This window comes from Eulemur rufifrons, chromosome 15, assembly GCF_041146395.1.
Source record: "Eulemur rufifrons isolate Redbay chromosome 15, OSU_ERuf_1, whole genome shotgun sequence".
NCBI lineage: Eukaryota > Metazoa > Chordata > Mammalia > Primates > Lemuridae > Eulemur > Eulemur rufifrons.
The window spans coordinates 18148003-18162202 of record NC_090997.1 but is presented as its reverse complement, the minus strand read 5'-3'; positions in this window follow the sequence as shown (position 1 = coordinate 18162202).

The following is a 14200-nucleotide window of genomic DNA, read 5'->3' as shown; positions in this document are numbered from 1 at the left end:
ATTTCATCAATTCATCTAGTTATGGTGCTAGCAGAAAGAGGAACATGTGCCACCTTTTGAGCTGCAACCTCTCCTAAAAGTTCATGGCAAATGTCCTTAGCAGCAAGTAGGATCAACTAACTATTCACCAATAGTAAAGGGATTTACTTAGCTTTAGTGATGTGGTTAGCCACTAAGCATGATGCTCTCAGTGCAGACAGATTTGATGAAGGGGTGGCCTTCTATAATTGCTTCTATTCTTCATGCTCACATTTTTTTCCTTTTGAAAAACTCCAAAGGCTTGTCTTCTAATGCAGGGTGTTGGTCTCCATTTGGTGAAGGAGTTTTGAAGGTTTCATGGCTCCGTTGGACAGCTGGCTGCCACATATTGTGCAAAGTGGGCTTGAAGAATGTGGATCACCTGTTGCAATGAACCCATAATTTAAGTAGAAATCTTGGTGTTTTCTTTTAAATACAGCTTTCATTTTGTTGGCTGTCTTAGATCTTCTCCTCTCTCATCATTGTGTCTTTCTCCTTTTCAAAGAAGGTCTCCAGCAATGTTCGTTTTTCACTCATTTTTGCTAGGGTTAGTTTGTGGGCTTACCAAAACTGTGACCGAGACAAGTGCATAGTGTGGGAAAGAGGCGTAGATGGATGGAAGTGGTAAATAAAATAAAGGGCAGGCCATGCACGGACTAAAATAAGTGTGGGATTCTGACTTAAAGCCTGCCACCAGATGCAGCTTAATTGTCACTTGCCACTCACTGATAGGGTTTTGATATAAGTCTGCAAGCAATTGATTTATTATGGTCTCTGTGCAGTCAAATCTCTCTGCTAATGGCAACCTGTATTTGCAGCCACTCCCCAGCACTAGCATCACTGCCTCAGCTCCACCTCAGATCATCAGGCATTAGATGCTCATAAGGAGCACACAACCTAGATCCCTCACATGCACAGTTTATAGCAGGGTTTGTGCTCCTATGAGAATCTAATGCCACCGCTGATCTGACAGGAGGCAGAGCTCAGGTGGTGATATGAGCAATGGGAAGCAGCTGTAAATACAGATGAAGCTTTGCTCACTAGCACTCACCTCCTGCTCTGTGGCCCAGTTCCTAACAGGCCATGGACCAGTACTGGTCCAAAGCCCGGAGGTTGGGGACCACAGCTCTAATGTGTACATGCACATGCAGACACACACATATACACACACCCTGAAATCTATGATGATGAATACATCTATGCACACCAAAACACATACATTTTTAGAGGCCAGCATATTCATGAGGGTTACCTGTACCAGTGCCATCTCATGGGCTTTTCTCCCATGACCAAATGTTTTGGGTTTTCTTGGTGCTCACTCTTCTTTAATCTCAGGGTCTAAGACGGCAACACATCTGTGGTGATGGAAAAGAAGAGAATTGTCAGTTTTCTGTATTCTCCCAAATATTTTCTTTGTGGGCTAATTCTGATATGCTTCTAATGGGTTACAAGCAGGACAAATATTCACCTGCATCTTTAGGGTAGTTGCAGAGGCTGGCAGCGATCAGCGTTCCTGGAGCAATTCCCCTTTCCTTATCCGGCCTTGTTCATAAAGCCCAGGGTGCTTTACAAACAGTATTTTCTTCATGTGCATCACTTAAGGAAGTTGAGAAGGTATTTTCAGGATTAACCTATTAGAAACCCTGATAGTGATGGTTTCAAAGGCACGGTCTTTGGTGAAGAAATCTGGGACTATTGGAAGCTTAAACTCATTCAAAACTGCTCTATGCAGGACCAGTCTACTCTAGTTATCTGGAATATTCTTCCTGCTTCCAAATACTCATAAATACAGTGGACCCCCTGTACTTAAAGCCATATGTACAAGTGAAAAAATTTTATAGTTTTTATATTCTCACCTATTAATAAAACAACAGCAATCCATTATATTTATATACTTTATCATAATTTATAAAAAACTATTCATGTACATTTACTCATTTGCATACTTCCTGGGAGAATTTCCTGAAATCACCTCAGAAAATTGGTCATGTACTATATTCTCTAATAAATCAGAGAGTTTTCATTAAAGCAAAGGCAAGGAAGGCAGCTTTTAAGGCTCTGAAGAACGGGCTCTTTTCCCAGACTATGCTGAGTCAGACTGTACCAACGGCTTTTGGACCTTTGCCCAGGGTAGAGCAACATGGCCCCATCAACCTTTGCAGTCCGAGTTGACCCTCACAAAATAAATATTAACTACATAAATTCACTTTGGGAACTTTCATAAAAAAAAGAAGAAAGAACAGAATTTTGACCTCTCTCCCCAGTAACTTTCTTGTCCATGAAATAAAGAAAGTTTGCTCAGTGGATTTTTACACAAATGTTCTTTGCTTCCTAGTGTAAACTGGAACAAGGAGAGAATTCAGGAGCAAAATAGTAGAGTCTTGACTTGGATTGAATTTTTTTTCACCTTTGCCCAGAGAGAACATCATCCCAGGAGAAGAAGAGAATAATCAGACAGAGGGCTTTGAACACATCAACAGCTTAATGAATGTAAACTAACAGACTCTCGGCTATGGGAGAGAGCACCAGAGGTCACCTGCTTTTTATCCTTACTTCCCTGCAGGACTGCCCTGACACCTATTCCTAAAAACCAGGGCATATGCTGAATTCTAAGCCAAAATTTGGAACGAGCAGTGCAGAATTGCTGAACTCAGATTCTTATTAAAGTCATTTTTTTCTTTTGCTGAAACAATTTTTTTTTAAAAAAGGATAAGACCTCTTGACTATACTTAAATATGGAGATTGTATTTTCTTGAAAGAGAACAAAATAGAAATATGCTCTCTGAAATAGGCCTGAGTTGGTCCAGTATTTATTTGTTTCAAGAACAATTATAGAGACTTTGAGATAAAAGACTTTCATAGCTTCCAAGGGTAATATTTACTAGGGTTTTGTACATGCAATAATAAGTCTGTGTTTAAATTAAATACCTTGTGCTGCATTTCCAGCACATTTTGTTTCCTTCCTAAAAAATAAGTATTTTCTATGTCATCCATAAAACTACATTTTCTTACAGTTTTATTTTCTATCTCTGTATCAAGCCAAAAAATTACTGTCAAATGTATTTGTATTTTTTAGGAGTCTATTTTGAATTTTTTTTAACTTTGTTTTTGCATATAGAGGAAAAGTATCCAGTAGGTCTATAATTCAGAATAAAGTTTCTCCTGGCTTTAGCACCCTAAATATAATTCCTGCAATTAATTTTGCCCTGTTGGAGATGAGGAAACTTAGATGTGTAAAGTAAAGGTCATGGAAATAAAGTAGACAGAAATAGAAGATTTGTTCCTGGTTTCTACCACTATTATCTCATTTAATAGTACTGCCTTTTAATGCTCGGTACATTGTGGTGCCTTTTTAATTTTAACAATGTGAATTTATTATCTCATCAAAATTAAATTAAATAAACAAAAGCACAATATGTAGTTTTAGGTTGTCGAAATCAAAATAAGGTTCTAAAGTCTAGGGGAAAAAAACACAACAGCAACAAAATGACAATATGCTTCAGTTATCTTTATGATATAAACAAATGATTGTCATTCTGAATATTTCTATCCACTCAGTCTCATAGGACACTTATATAATTTCTGCAGTGTTACAATAGAATTACTCCTCCGAGAAATCCCATACTGTGAGAATGTATTCGAGTAATTGCGCTGGCAGATGGTCTTAATATAAGAAATATATTGATACAGCAACCACTTACTTTCCTGACTGATGAAGCTGATAAAAGACAGAGTAAAACAGAGAATATATGAGGGGAAAACATTCAGGCTGCTTTGACACATGCTGTGGGAGTTGGAGTCAAAATAATGTAACCTACCTCATTCACTTTGATTAATTTTTTCCTCTGGTGGCATTATTTTATTCTTATCTTATTGTTCAATCCTTTATTTCACTAGGTTTAGTTATTTTCTATTCTTGTTGATTGAAGTACCAAGGCCCACATGCTCATTCTTACAGTGAACAAAGCCCCTGTAAACCTTGTTGTCACAGGTTAACAGATCCATGGTTTCTCATCTGTAAGGTCCACCTCACCAAAACCCATTTCACTCGTTACGTTTTTGTTTTTGTTTCTCCTGCAGATCCTTCACTTGGTGCCTGGCATACAGCAGATGTCTAAGGAATATAGGTTAAATGAACTGACATCATTTATTAGTGTGAAACCTCCCTTATGACCTTTGCAAATATGAGTTACTGTCTCACTTAGCTTGATCAGCTAAATCGCATCTTTTCTCCCAGAAATTGGTTTTTGTTTAGCTAAATTAGTTATACCAACCAAAGTTAGCATGCCAAATATATATAACTTTAGTTTGTTATATATAACTTCTTGTTTGTTTTCCTATGGAGAAATCATTACTTTTCAGCAAATACTTCTAGTGATCAATGAAATGGAGAGAATAATATGGGTTTTGAAGTCAGAAACATTTAGATTTAAATTCCAGCTCCCAAATTAATTAGTTGTGTGACCATGAAGAAGTTATTTAACCTCTCTGAGCCTCAGTTTGCTTATGTGTAGTAATACCTGGCTTCCAGACTATCTCATGCATTGCATAAATAGCAGAAGGTCAGAGTCATGCCTACAGTACAGGAGGCCTCACTGAAAGGCACCTATTAGTATTCTTAAATTTCACATTGTGTACCGTAATTCAAATCTACTTTTCTAAGGGAAGATACTAAAACTTTTATAGTAACTATTATTTATTTACATTTAAACTGTATTGCATGATAATAAATCTCTGTTAGACTAAAAAATGAAGTGAAACATTTAATTCAAATGTACAACTTAGAACAGCAGATGTTAACAGTAAGTGATAAAACACATGTTTTAAATTGTCCCAATGCTTCTTCTAATTCATCTGGGATAATTTGGTATTATTTAGCTAGTCCTGAAGGTTGAAAGAATAAGACCTTCTGGGGTCTTTTGGGGAATGGTGAAGCAGCACAAATAAGTATGAATCTGGTGGGCTTTTCCTTAATCCATTTACTCAGTCTCGGAATGTCAGCATTTGAAGGTCCACAGGTTATAGTGATACCGGATAAGACATGAGAAGTGATTTTGATTACAAATGTCAGAAAGAAATTTTAAAGAGCTGCTTCATTATGATCCAATGGACACAATGTTTGAATTTTTTCATTCATTCATTTGTTCATTTTTAAGAAAAATTACTCAGTGCCTACTATGTGCAGGTACTGAGATCAATGCTGAGAATATGAAACCAGTCTTTAAAATCATGCAATTTTCACTGTAATGAAGGTGAGGAAGATTTATGATTAGGCATGTTTAATAAAATAGTATGTGTATGTGGGTTTTAAAAAATAAAGTTTAGATTCTTCTTCAGTTTGGCACATATGTTTTAGAAAGAAAGAGGATTTTAATTTGGTCAAAATACAGCATTTGATGCTTGAATAGTGGGGTCAGTAAATTACAGTGTTATATCCTGATTTTCAATTCACAGTATCCTACATTTTAAATCTGTGCTTTTATGTTTTTTACCCCCTTTAGCTGGGATTGTTGTGATTTTTCTAATTTCTTTTGATATTGATAAATAATTTTTTCCCTAGCATTAGGGAAGCATAGAAGCATATCACTGGAGTCTGTAAATGCTTTTCCAAGCCGAAGGGAATAAAAAGGTGGAAAAACTGTCACCAACTGAGGAATCACCAATAGATCATCTGTGGTAGCAGTAGCCTTTATAACTAATAAATATTGAGATTTTCTTTTTACATTTATTATAGTGATAAATGTATATGGATGTCCTCACAAAACCTGCAAGGTGAGGTTTACTATTTTTATTTATATTTTACAGGTGAGAAAATTGAGATTCAGAGGGATTATGTCATTTTCCGAGGGCTCTGCTGTTGGTTGTGGTGCCCTATTCAACCAAAGGTGGACTAGAGAACCGAAGTTCTGAGGCCCCTGAACCACAGGTTCACTCTCTGTATGACACAATCCCTTTTGGATCAGACTGCTGATGTCTGCAGGCAGCGTGTCAGCAGGGAAACGGTACCACCTGTGCAGTTCCAGGACTGTGTTAATAACAGCCCCATACAACCACTACAACCCCCTTCGCAACTCAGGCCTCACGATGTGTTAGGCTTTGTGCATCACATGGATTTTCAAATTTTGTTCTCAAATCAACTCAAAAGAATGTCATTATCCCAGTTTCCACATAAGAAAATCAAGATTTAGAAGTTTAATAAATTGCCCAGTGGGCCAGAATTCAAATACAAGTACATTTAGCTCAGGACCTGTGTTCTTACCCACTGAACTAAATGGCAGCTGTGGGCAAAGTGCTAAAGTATATTGTCTCCTATCAGCAGGTGAGCTTCCTGCGTGTTCAGAGTGTTCAGTAAACCTTCCTCTTCACCTCCACACATGCATAATCTAAACGTAGATTAAGCAAAGAGAAGTTCATCTTCACCTTGATATTTGGTACACCTGCTTTAGAGTTCGGTTGGTCTCGTAAAAATCACATTCTATCTCCATTTCTCTTTCTCAAACCTTTACCTGACATTTTCAAATATCTTTTTTGAATTAACTACTCTTCCTTTTGCTAATAGTTTTTCTCCTTTTCCCTGTATCCCCATTTTCCTGTTTCCACGCAAATACACAAACATATACACTGATGTCTTTGAGATCCAGCCATCTGTAACCCTTTAATTCTACAACAGATTAAAAAATATTTTCTAGAGTTATTTATTTTATCATTAAGAAATGATCTGTGATTATTAAGCATTCCATTAAACGTCAGGCAGTCTTTTTCAGAAAAGATTTTAAAAACTATTTTGATAGAATATTGGTACATTAAATACAGCAATACAGATTTTGAACAAAAAATAGAATATTCATAATAGCTACATTGTGCAAATATTTTTTAAGCTCTAGAATTCAGAAAACACTTCCTTAAAAAGTTACCATGGTTCACACCTCATAGTGAATAGCAGATGTTGACAATGAATTTTAATCTCTCTATTTTATGTTTATTACAGATATATTTTAATCACATTGGAAAAGTGAAAGCAATAGATAGTGAGGTCTTAAGAGCTTTAAAAAAAGGTTCTTATTTCTAGAATGTGAAGAAAAGTAGCTGAATGAAGCAGTTTTTCATTGTGACAACATTGCCACCTAGTGTTTTATCTAGGACTATAAACTATAACAATTTAAATTTTGGCTCCAAATCCTAAGCCTCTATTCATACATAGATTAAAATTAGACATTTTAAACATGAGTAAAACTGAAAAAAATCATAATTTGTTTTAAAATCAAAAGTAAGTCATTATAATGTGCATAATAATTTCAATACAGAAAAATTAATTTCTGACTTTTCCTAATGAAGAATAGGACTGTTCGTTCTAAAGAGAACCACAACACTGAAACTCTATCATAATTACTTTTTAAAAATAAGAAACTTCTCAAATTAATCTATCATAGTAAAATTTTATCTTTATTAATTAGCATTTAAGAAAACAATGCCTCATGAATTAGTGAAATATTTCAATTGTAGTTTGTAATTTTATTTTCAAAATATAGATTCATATATATATATATATAGTTATCAAGATACATTGGCAAAGAGAGTGCTGAATATATATCCAAGGATGACAGGTAATTATTCACAGTCACTTTTCTAGATGTAGGTCCGGGCATTTAAGATGACTAAGAATTGTTTCCTTATGTGGTTTAAACATACACAAGCTCTTATTCTTACTAATATCTTAAAGTAGTACAAACATAAACTTCAGTCTAGCCTTTTCAAAATTGTCAAAAGTGTAGATTAATAAGATCAAAACAGATATTATCTGTATTTAAATATGCCATTGAATCTACCCTACTGATATTTCTAAAATAATTTTAAAATACACTGTTTAGCCACAAATATGTACTTACCATGCTAGCATTTAAAGTTTGTTAATACAGTGAGGCTCAAAAGGTAACTGTTTCATTATGAAAGGGACTGAAGCTGAGATTTAAATGGCTTAGGTAGGACTTCTCTTTCTAGACACTTTAAATTGTTCTGTAAAATAATTCAGTTCTCTTTTCTCATTAAATATAAATCCAGTCCTTTACTTACCATGAGCAAGAGCAGGAAATTATCTGTCTGTTTTTTGATAGTTTCCTTCTTTGGCGGGGCATGAAGTGCCTTGAGACTGGAAGAAAAGAGGGTAACAGGAACCGCTAGGCTCCTTTTCCTTCTCTTTGTACATAGTATATGCTCAACAAATGTTTGCTTACCGCCCCATTCCCGGCTTTACTGTTACCTTATATTTCATTTATCTGAGATTTTATTCCCTGGGTTTCTAGATAATGAATAGGATGCTGTTTTATCTTGATCCTAAACACTTGACAGCCTCAGCTTATTCTCACATAATTTGCTACTAATCGTATGCCTAGTTTATGGTCAGAGAAAATATAGTACACAGTGCATACTCAGGAGGGAGTTTGTGGCGATGTTGCTAATTAATTAACCCAATATATTACCAACCTCGTTCCTACGTGCTCACCTTTCTTATGGAAGTGTGCGAGGTATCACAAGTGCTTCTTGGCTTCTTTTGTAAGGGACTGAATGAATTACTGGTTCTACTCTTCCTTTTTCTCCTTCTCTTCCCTTGAACATAAACTCGATGCCTATAGCTTTAGCAGCCATCTCATAGCCATTTTATACCAAGGTACTTTTAGAAACTCTGGTCCTGGTATCATAGAGCTAGTGAATGAAAAAAAATAACTGCCTATTCCGGACTTCTTGTTATGTAAAAGAAGAAAGAAAAAAAACCAAAATAAAACAATTTAAGTCGGCCGGGCGCGGTGGCTCACGCCTGTAATCCTAGCACTCTGGGAGGCCGAGGTGGGCGGATCGTTTGAGCTCAGGAGTTCGAGACCAGCCTGAGCAAGAGCGAGACCCCATCTCTACTAAAAATAGAAAGAAATTATATGGACAGCTAAAAATATATATATAGAAAAAATTAGCCGGGCATGGTGGTGCATGCCTGTAGTCCCAGCTACTCGGGAGGCTGAGACAGGAGGATCGCTTGAGCTCAGGAGTTTGAGGTTGCTGTGAGCTAGGCTAACGCCACGGCACTCACTCTAGCCTGGGCAACAGAGTGAGACTCTGTCTCAAAAAAAAAAAAAAAAAAAAAAAAAAAAAAAAAACAATTTAAGTCATCATTTACTGGGCTTTGTAATGCTTGCAGCTGAAAATCATCTCCAGTGGTCTAGAGGTATAAATTAGAGTAATTAAACCTCTAGGCACAGTGACCTTGTATAAGTGCCATAAATAAAATCAATGGCTGGTCTGTGTTATAAAGAACTGGCATATGGAAGACATAAGATCACAAGGAGTCAGTCAATCAACAAACATGTGAGTGACCATTTCATAGTGGACCATGATCAATACTGTAGGTTACATTTGAGATAAGACACAGCCTTTGCACAAATAGCACTTGCAATCATATGAAGAAAGTAAGTGTCCACCTATGTGTCAAGGAGGTAGACAGGCAATACTTGCTTAAAGGCAGGCTTATAAATATGGACTTTGGTGGCTGGGTAGAAACTAGATGGAAGGAATGAGGGCATTCCAGGTGGAGAGAAAGTAAGGGATAAAGTCTGGAGACTGACATGTTGTTTGTACTGGCTGTGAAGTGGTCAGTAAGGAGCTAGGCTCATATAAAGGCAACAAACAGCATGTTTTAGGCTTATGCTCACGTGGTTCTATAGGCAGGTAATTTGATTCCTTTTGTCTGTGAACATAATGAGCAATAGAAAAGGAATGAAATGAGTAACGGAAAAGATGACATTGGTAAATTGAGCAAAGATAATCTAAACTCATAGGGCACAGAAAATATTCAGGACCAAAGACTTCAGAAAATAATAATCAATGCTAGTTTGAAAGCACATATAAAAAACATGAGGCTGAATCCATAAGCTATCTCTGGAAGTCTGCCTATGACCAAATGCCAGTCGCTAGGACGTGGAAGCCAGGAGCATCAAAGGAAAAGTGATGGACTGATGTGAGGGGCCTGCAGTGGTCTCCAGGTACATCCGCGAGTGCTTTATTTGCCCTGCACTTAACAGATGAACTTGCAGCTCAGGGTCAGCAGCATATGGATGCTTGACACTTGAAAATTTTTCTCTGAATTGCTAAGTATTTGAACTCCTATATGCATTCATTTATTTACTTACTTATTCTTTCAACAAATATTTAGAAGTGCTTACTCTGTGCCAGGAACTATAAAGACAACAAGGATGCTGAGAACTTACACTCCTCCTCACTCTTACCACTCATGCATTTGATCACATGTGTACCTACAGCTACTGCATTATGAATAAAATTTGAGGGGCTACTGTTCACAGTGCCTTAATGAAACGCACAATCAGAAATTTACTACACAGCATTCGCTCATGAAGTTCTTCTAATTGTCAGAAGAAGGCAGAGAAGAACGCTTCTGGCAATTTGTAGTTGAGTCATCTTTCCCAGAAGTGGGCAAAAAGGACTATCTTTCTACATCTTTTTTTTTTAATGGGCATAGATACTTTATTAATTATAATTCTTATCCACATGCAATTTTATTTTGAGAAACTTCACTTATGTAACCTTAAATATCCCTTATTTGTATTGCTTTTCACTCATTTTTTCCAGTTTGATTGCATGTGTATTTCAATGTCTTTTTTAATTCAATCTGAACCTGATTCTTATTTTAAATTATATATTCTTCTGGGTTTGTTTTAAAAATTTTTTGTTATATATTCCCTGTAACCTAAAGGGGGGTGTGTGTGTGTGTGTGTGTGTGTCTATGTATGCCAGGATAGGCATGGTTATTTTCTATGCGGAGGGACTGACAGGACAGAGTAGGGGATCAGACACATAAAATATAAACAATCATTACCAAAGAGAAAAAGAAGGATTTGGGGAAAGGGCAAATTAGATTTAAGAGATCAAGGGAGACAAAAATATGAAAAGCAAGAGAATCTGCAATTAACTCTAAATGTCATGAAACTGCTTATTTTCTTTAAAAGTAACTTTGATGTAAACCAGGTCTCCATGAGCTTAAACTTCTATATTTGCATCAGCCTCATTTCTTCTTCTTGTTTAGACTGAACAGAATAGTGTCTCTTGTGTGGAGACGTGGAGGGAAGAAAGTCCTCTGGCTGTACATGGGCCAAATTATCATTTCAATTCCATGAATTTTATGCTCAGTTTCTGCACAGAAACATTGGCCCATAAGCCACAGACTCATTTCAGTTTTCACTGAAACACTTTTCTGATTCAAATAAATGGCAAAGCCCATTTCGAGGTGAGTTCTCAGCCCCCTATGATGCTTCCATGTCCCTAGCACTATTACAACTGCACTGTCCATCAGGAGGATGCAAAGGCAAACATTAGGACACAATATGCTCACAGCAGTGGGACTGAGGAATGGGCTGTAGTTGTTGGACCATTCTAAATCCTTTTTCATTTCTTAAAAATTCTTAGAAACTTCAATTGAAAGGATATTGTTTTTAAGATCCTGGGAATTAACCTTGATGCATAATGAAGGTGTTTCTGGAAACATGTGGATTATATTAACAGACACATAACCACCAGGATTTGCCTTTTGCTGAGGTTTTTTTTTTCACAATATTTTGTCAGTATAGTAACCATGCATGTAGAATCTTACTGATTAGAAATATGGAAAATGAACACACCATAACATTTTGTGATTTCCAAGAACATGGACATGTAATATAGTTTGCCCCCTGACCATATAAACACTTAGAAAAAAATAACTATTTATACTCATGGGCCTTGTTACGTATGAACAAGTGAAATATTGTTTTGTGCTCTGGCTGTCATTACATGGTTGACAGATTTGGGAATGGGATGTAACAAGATGTCCATAGTTATCTAAGGCAAGTTCTTCTTCTTCTACAAAATATAAATCAGTCATCCTGTGGAGGCTTATCAAACTGTATACCTGGTAAAACAAACTGGTGAGTGAATGGCATGAGCCACCTATTTCTATAATAGGACCAGATTTGCAACATGCATTTAAAAAAGGTCATTTTATAAAACATGGCACCATTATTTTTAGGACAAAAAGGAAAAAATATATATGCTTGAAAACTATTTCTTCTAAGCTTTGGAAACCTTGCCTCAATGCAAGGAGGTAACCTTCTAAAGTATTAAGGGCAGCTTATTACTTTCTCCCTCAGATGTCACTTTAAGTAGGAGCTGAAAATGACGAAATGAGATTCCTTTTGGAAAAAAGCAAACTTGCATATTTGGCATGTAGACAGTCAAGAAGAAGAATAAAGTGCAGAAAGTGATATTGTCAAAAGAACTTTGTGGCAAGAATGTGCATAGTTTATGAGATGATATTACAGTCAGTTAGACATGTAATATTGAGTCTAAAAAGGCCAAGGTTATTTGGAGATGCAGATATGGAACCTTCAGGCTATGGACCAGGAAGATGGTAGCTCCCCCTCTTAAAATAGAGAAATTCCACTTTCAGAATCTTGTTTGCCTATGGACATCTCATTTGGAAAGCAACATGGACAAATTGGGAAGCAGTCAGAGGAAATGCAATGCCATGATTAAGAGACTGATGAACAGGGATCCTGGAATGAGCAAGCAATTAAACTTGAATGTTAAAATCTGACTAAGCAACAGCACAGTATGAGTGTGACTGCTATAAAAGAATAAAAGCTGAAGAAAGATTATTGTGAAAAGTGGGATAAGTGGGACAATATTAGAAAATCTATTTCTTTTTCTTCTAAATGACAATGATATTATGCAATTGTCTTGCCAGAGGAATGACACAGCACATACAGTTTGATTCAATTAAGACTGCCTGACCAGGAAACCTACTCTTGTTCCAACAGCAGTGAAGAGGAAGGCCATTAATAGTTCTGAGATCTGCCAAAGTCCTCAGGAGATGGATGTTCCCCAGCATAATCTCACAAACAAGAGAGTAAAAAGAATAGTAGTATTGTAATAGTAATAGTAATAATAATAATAAATCCCTATATATGTGCCAGGTACTGTTTTTTTTTATTTTTACTTTTTTTGACACAGAGTCTCATTCTGTCACTCTGGGTAGAATGCAGTGGTGTCATCATAGCTCACTGCAACCTCAAATTCCTGGGCTCAAGTGATCCTCTTGCCTTAGCCTCCCAAGTGGCTGGGACTATAGGCGTGGGCCATGATGCTCAGCTAATTTTTCTATTTTTAGTAGAGATGGTCTTGCTCTTGCTCAGGCTTGTCTTGAACTCCTGAGCTCAAGCAATCCTCCCGCCTCAGCCTCCCAGAGTGCTAGGATTACAGGCATGAGCCACCGTGCCCAATCCAGATACTATTTTAAATACTCGACTTGTATTAATTTATTTAGTCCTCACAATACTTTTATGTGCTACTCATTCATGTTATCTCATTTTTCAGATGAGGAAACTGAGGCACAGTAGGGTTTAGAGCTGAGATTCAGACCTACGTGCTACTTCCACAGTGTCCTTCGCCTCTAAGCTATGGTGCTGCTCCATACACTCAAATTCTTCTAATTCAAAAGACTTTATCCTTTTCGCCTCTACTCCACACAAATAGTTATCTCTTTATCCTGAAGTCTGTGGAGGCCTATTACATTCTCTTTCCTTGGTGTTAAGCCCACATAACACAGAAGTGACAGGTGCAACATAAGGACATAGCCCAGATTCCCAGGAAGTCTCTCCAGTGGGGCTGCAACTAGGCTAAATCAGGTAGGCAAGAACTGATTTTAAGTAATTAAGAGCAAACCTTGTGAGGTTCACTCATATATAAACTAATATAAACTAAATAATTCTGCAGCAAGTCAGGTTAGTGTAGTTAAAACTTTGGTATTCGAAGTGATTTTGAATACTGAATTTTCCATATTTTCATGAAGTTACTCAACTTCTCATAGCCTGATTTTTCTCATCTATAATTTCACGATGGTGATGTGTTACCTGGCCAAGTGTTTGTAAAAGTTACAGTTAATATTTATGAAAATAACTTAGCACTATGCCCAAAACATAGTGGGTACCATTGAAATGGAATCTATTATTATTACAAGGGGCTTAAACCTACCCAGATACAAAGGAGCCAAAGCTCAGCAGAAGAACACTTAGGAAAGCAGACAAGAAAGTAGTTTAGTGACCAGGAATCAGGCCCATAGAGCCTGGAATGGGAAGAGTGAAAACCA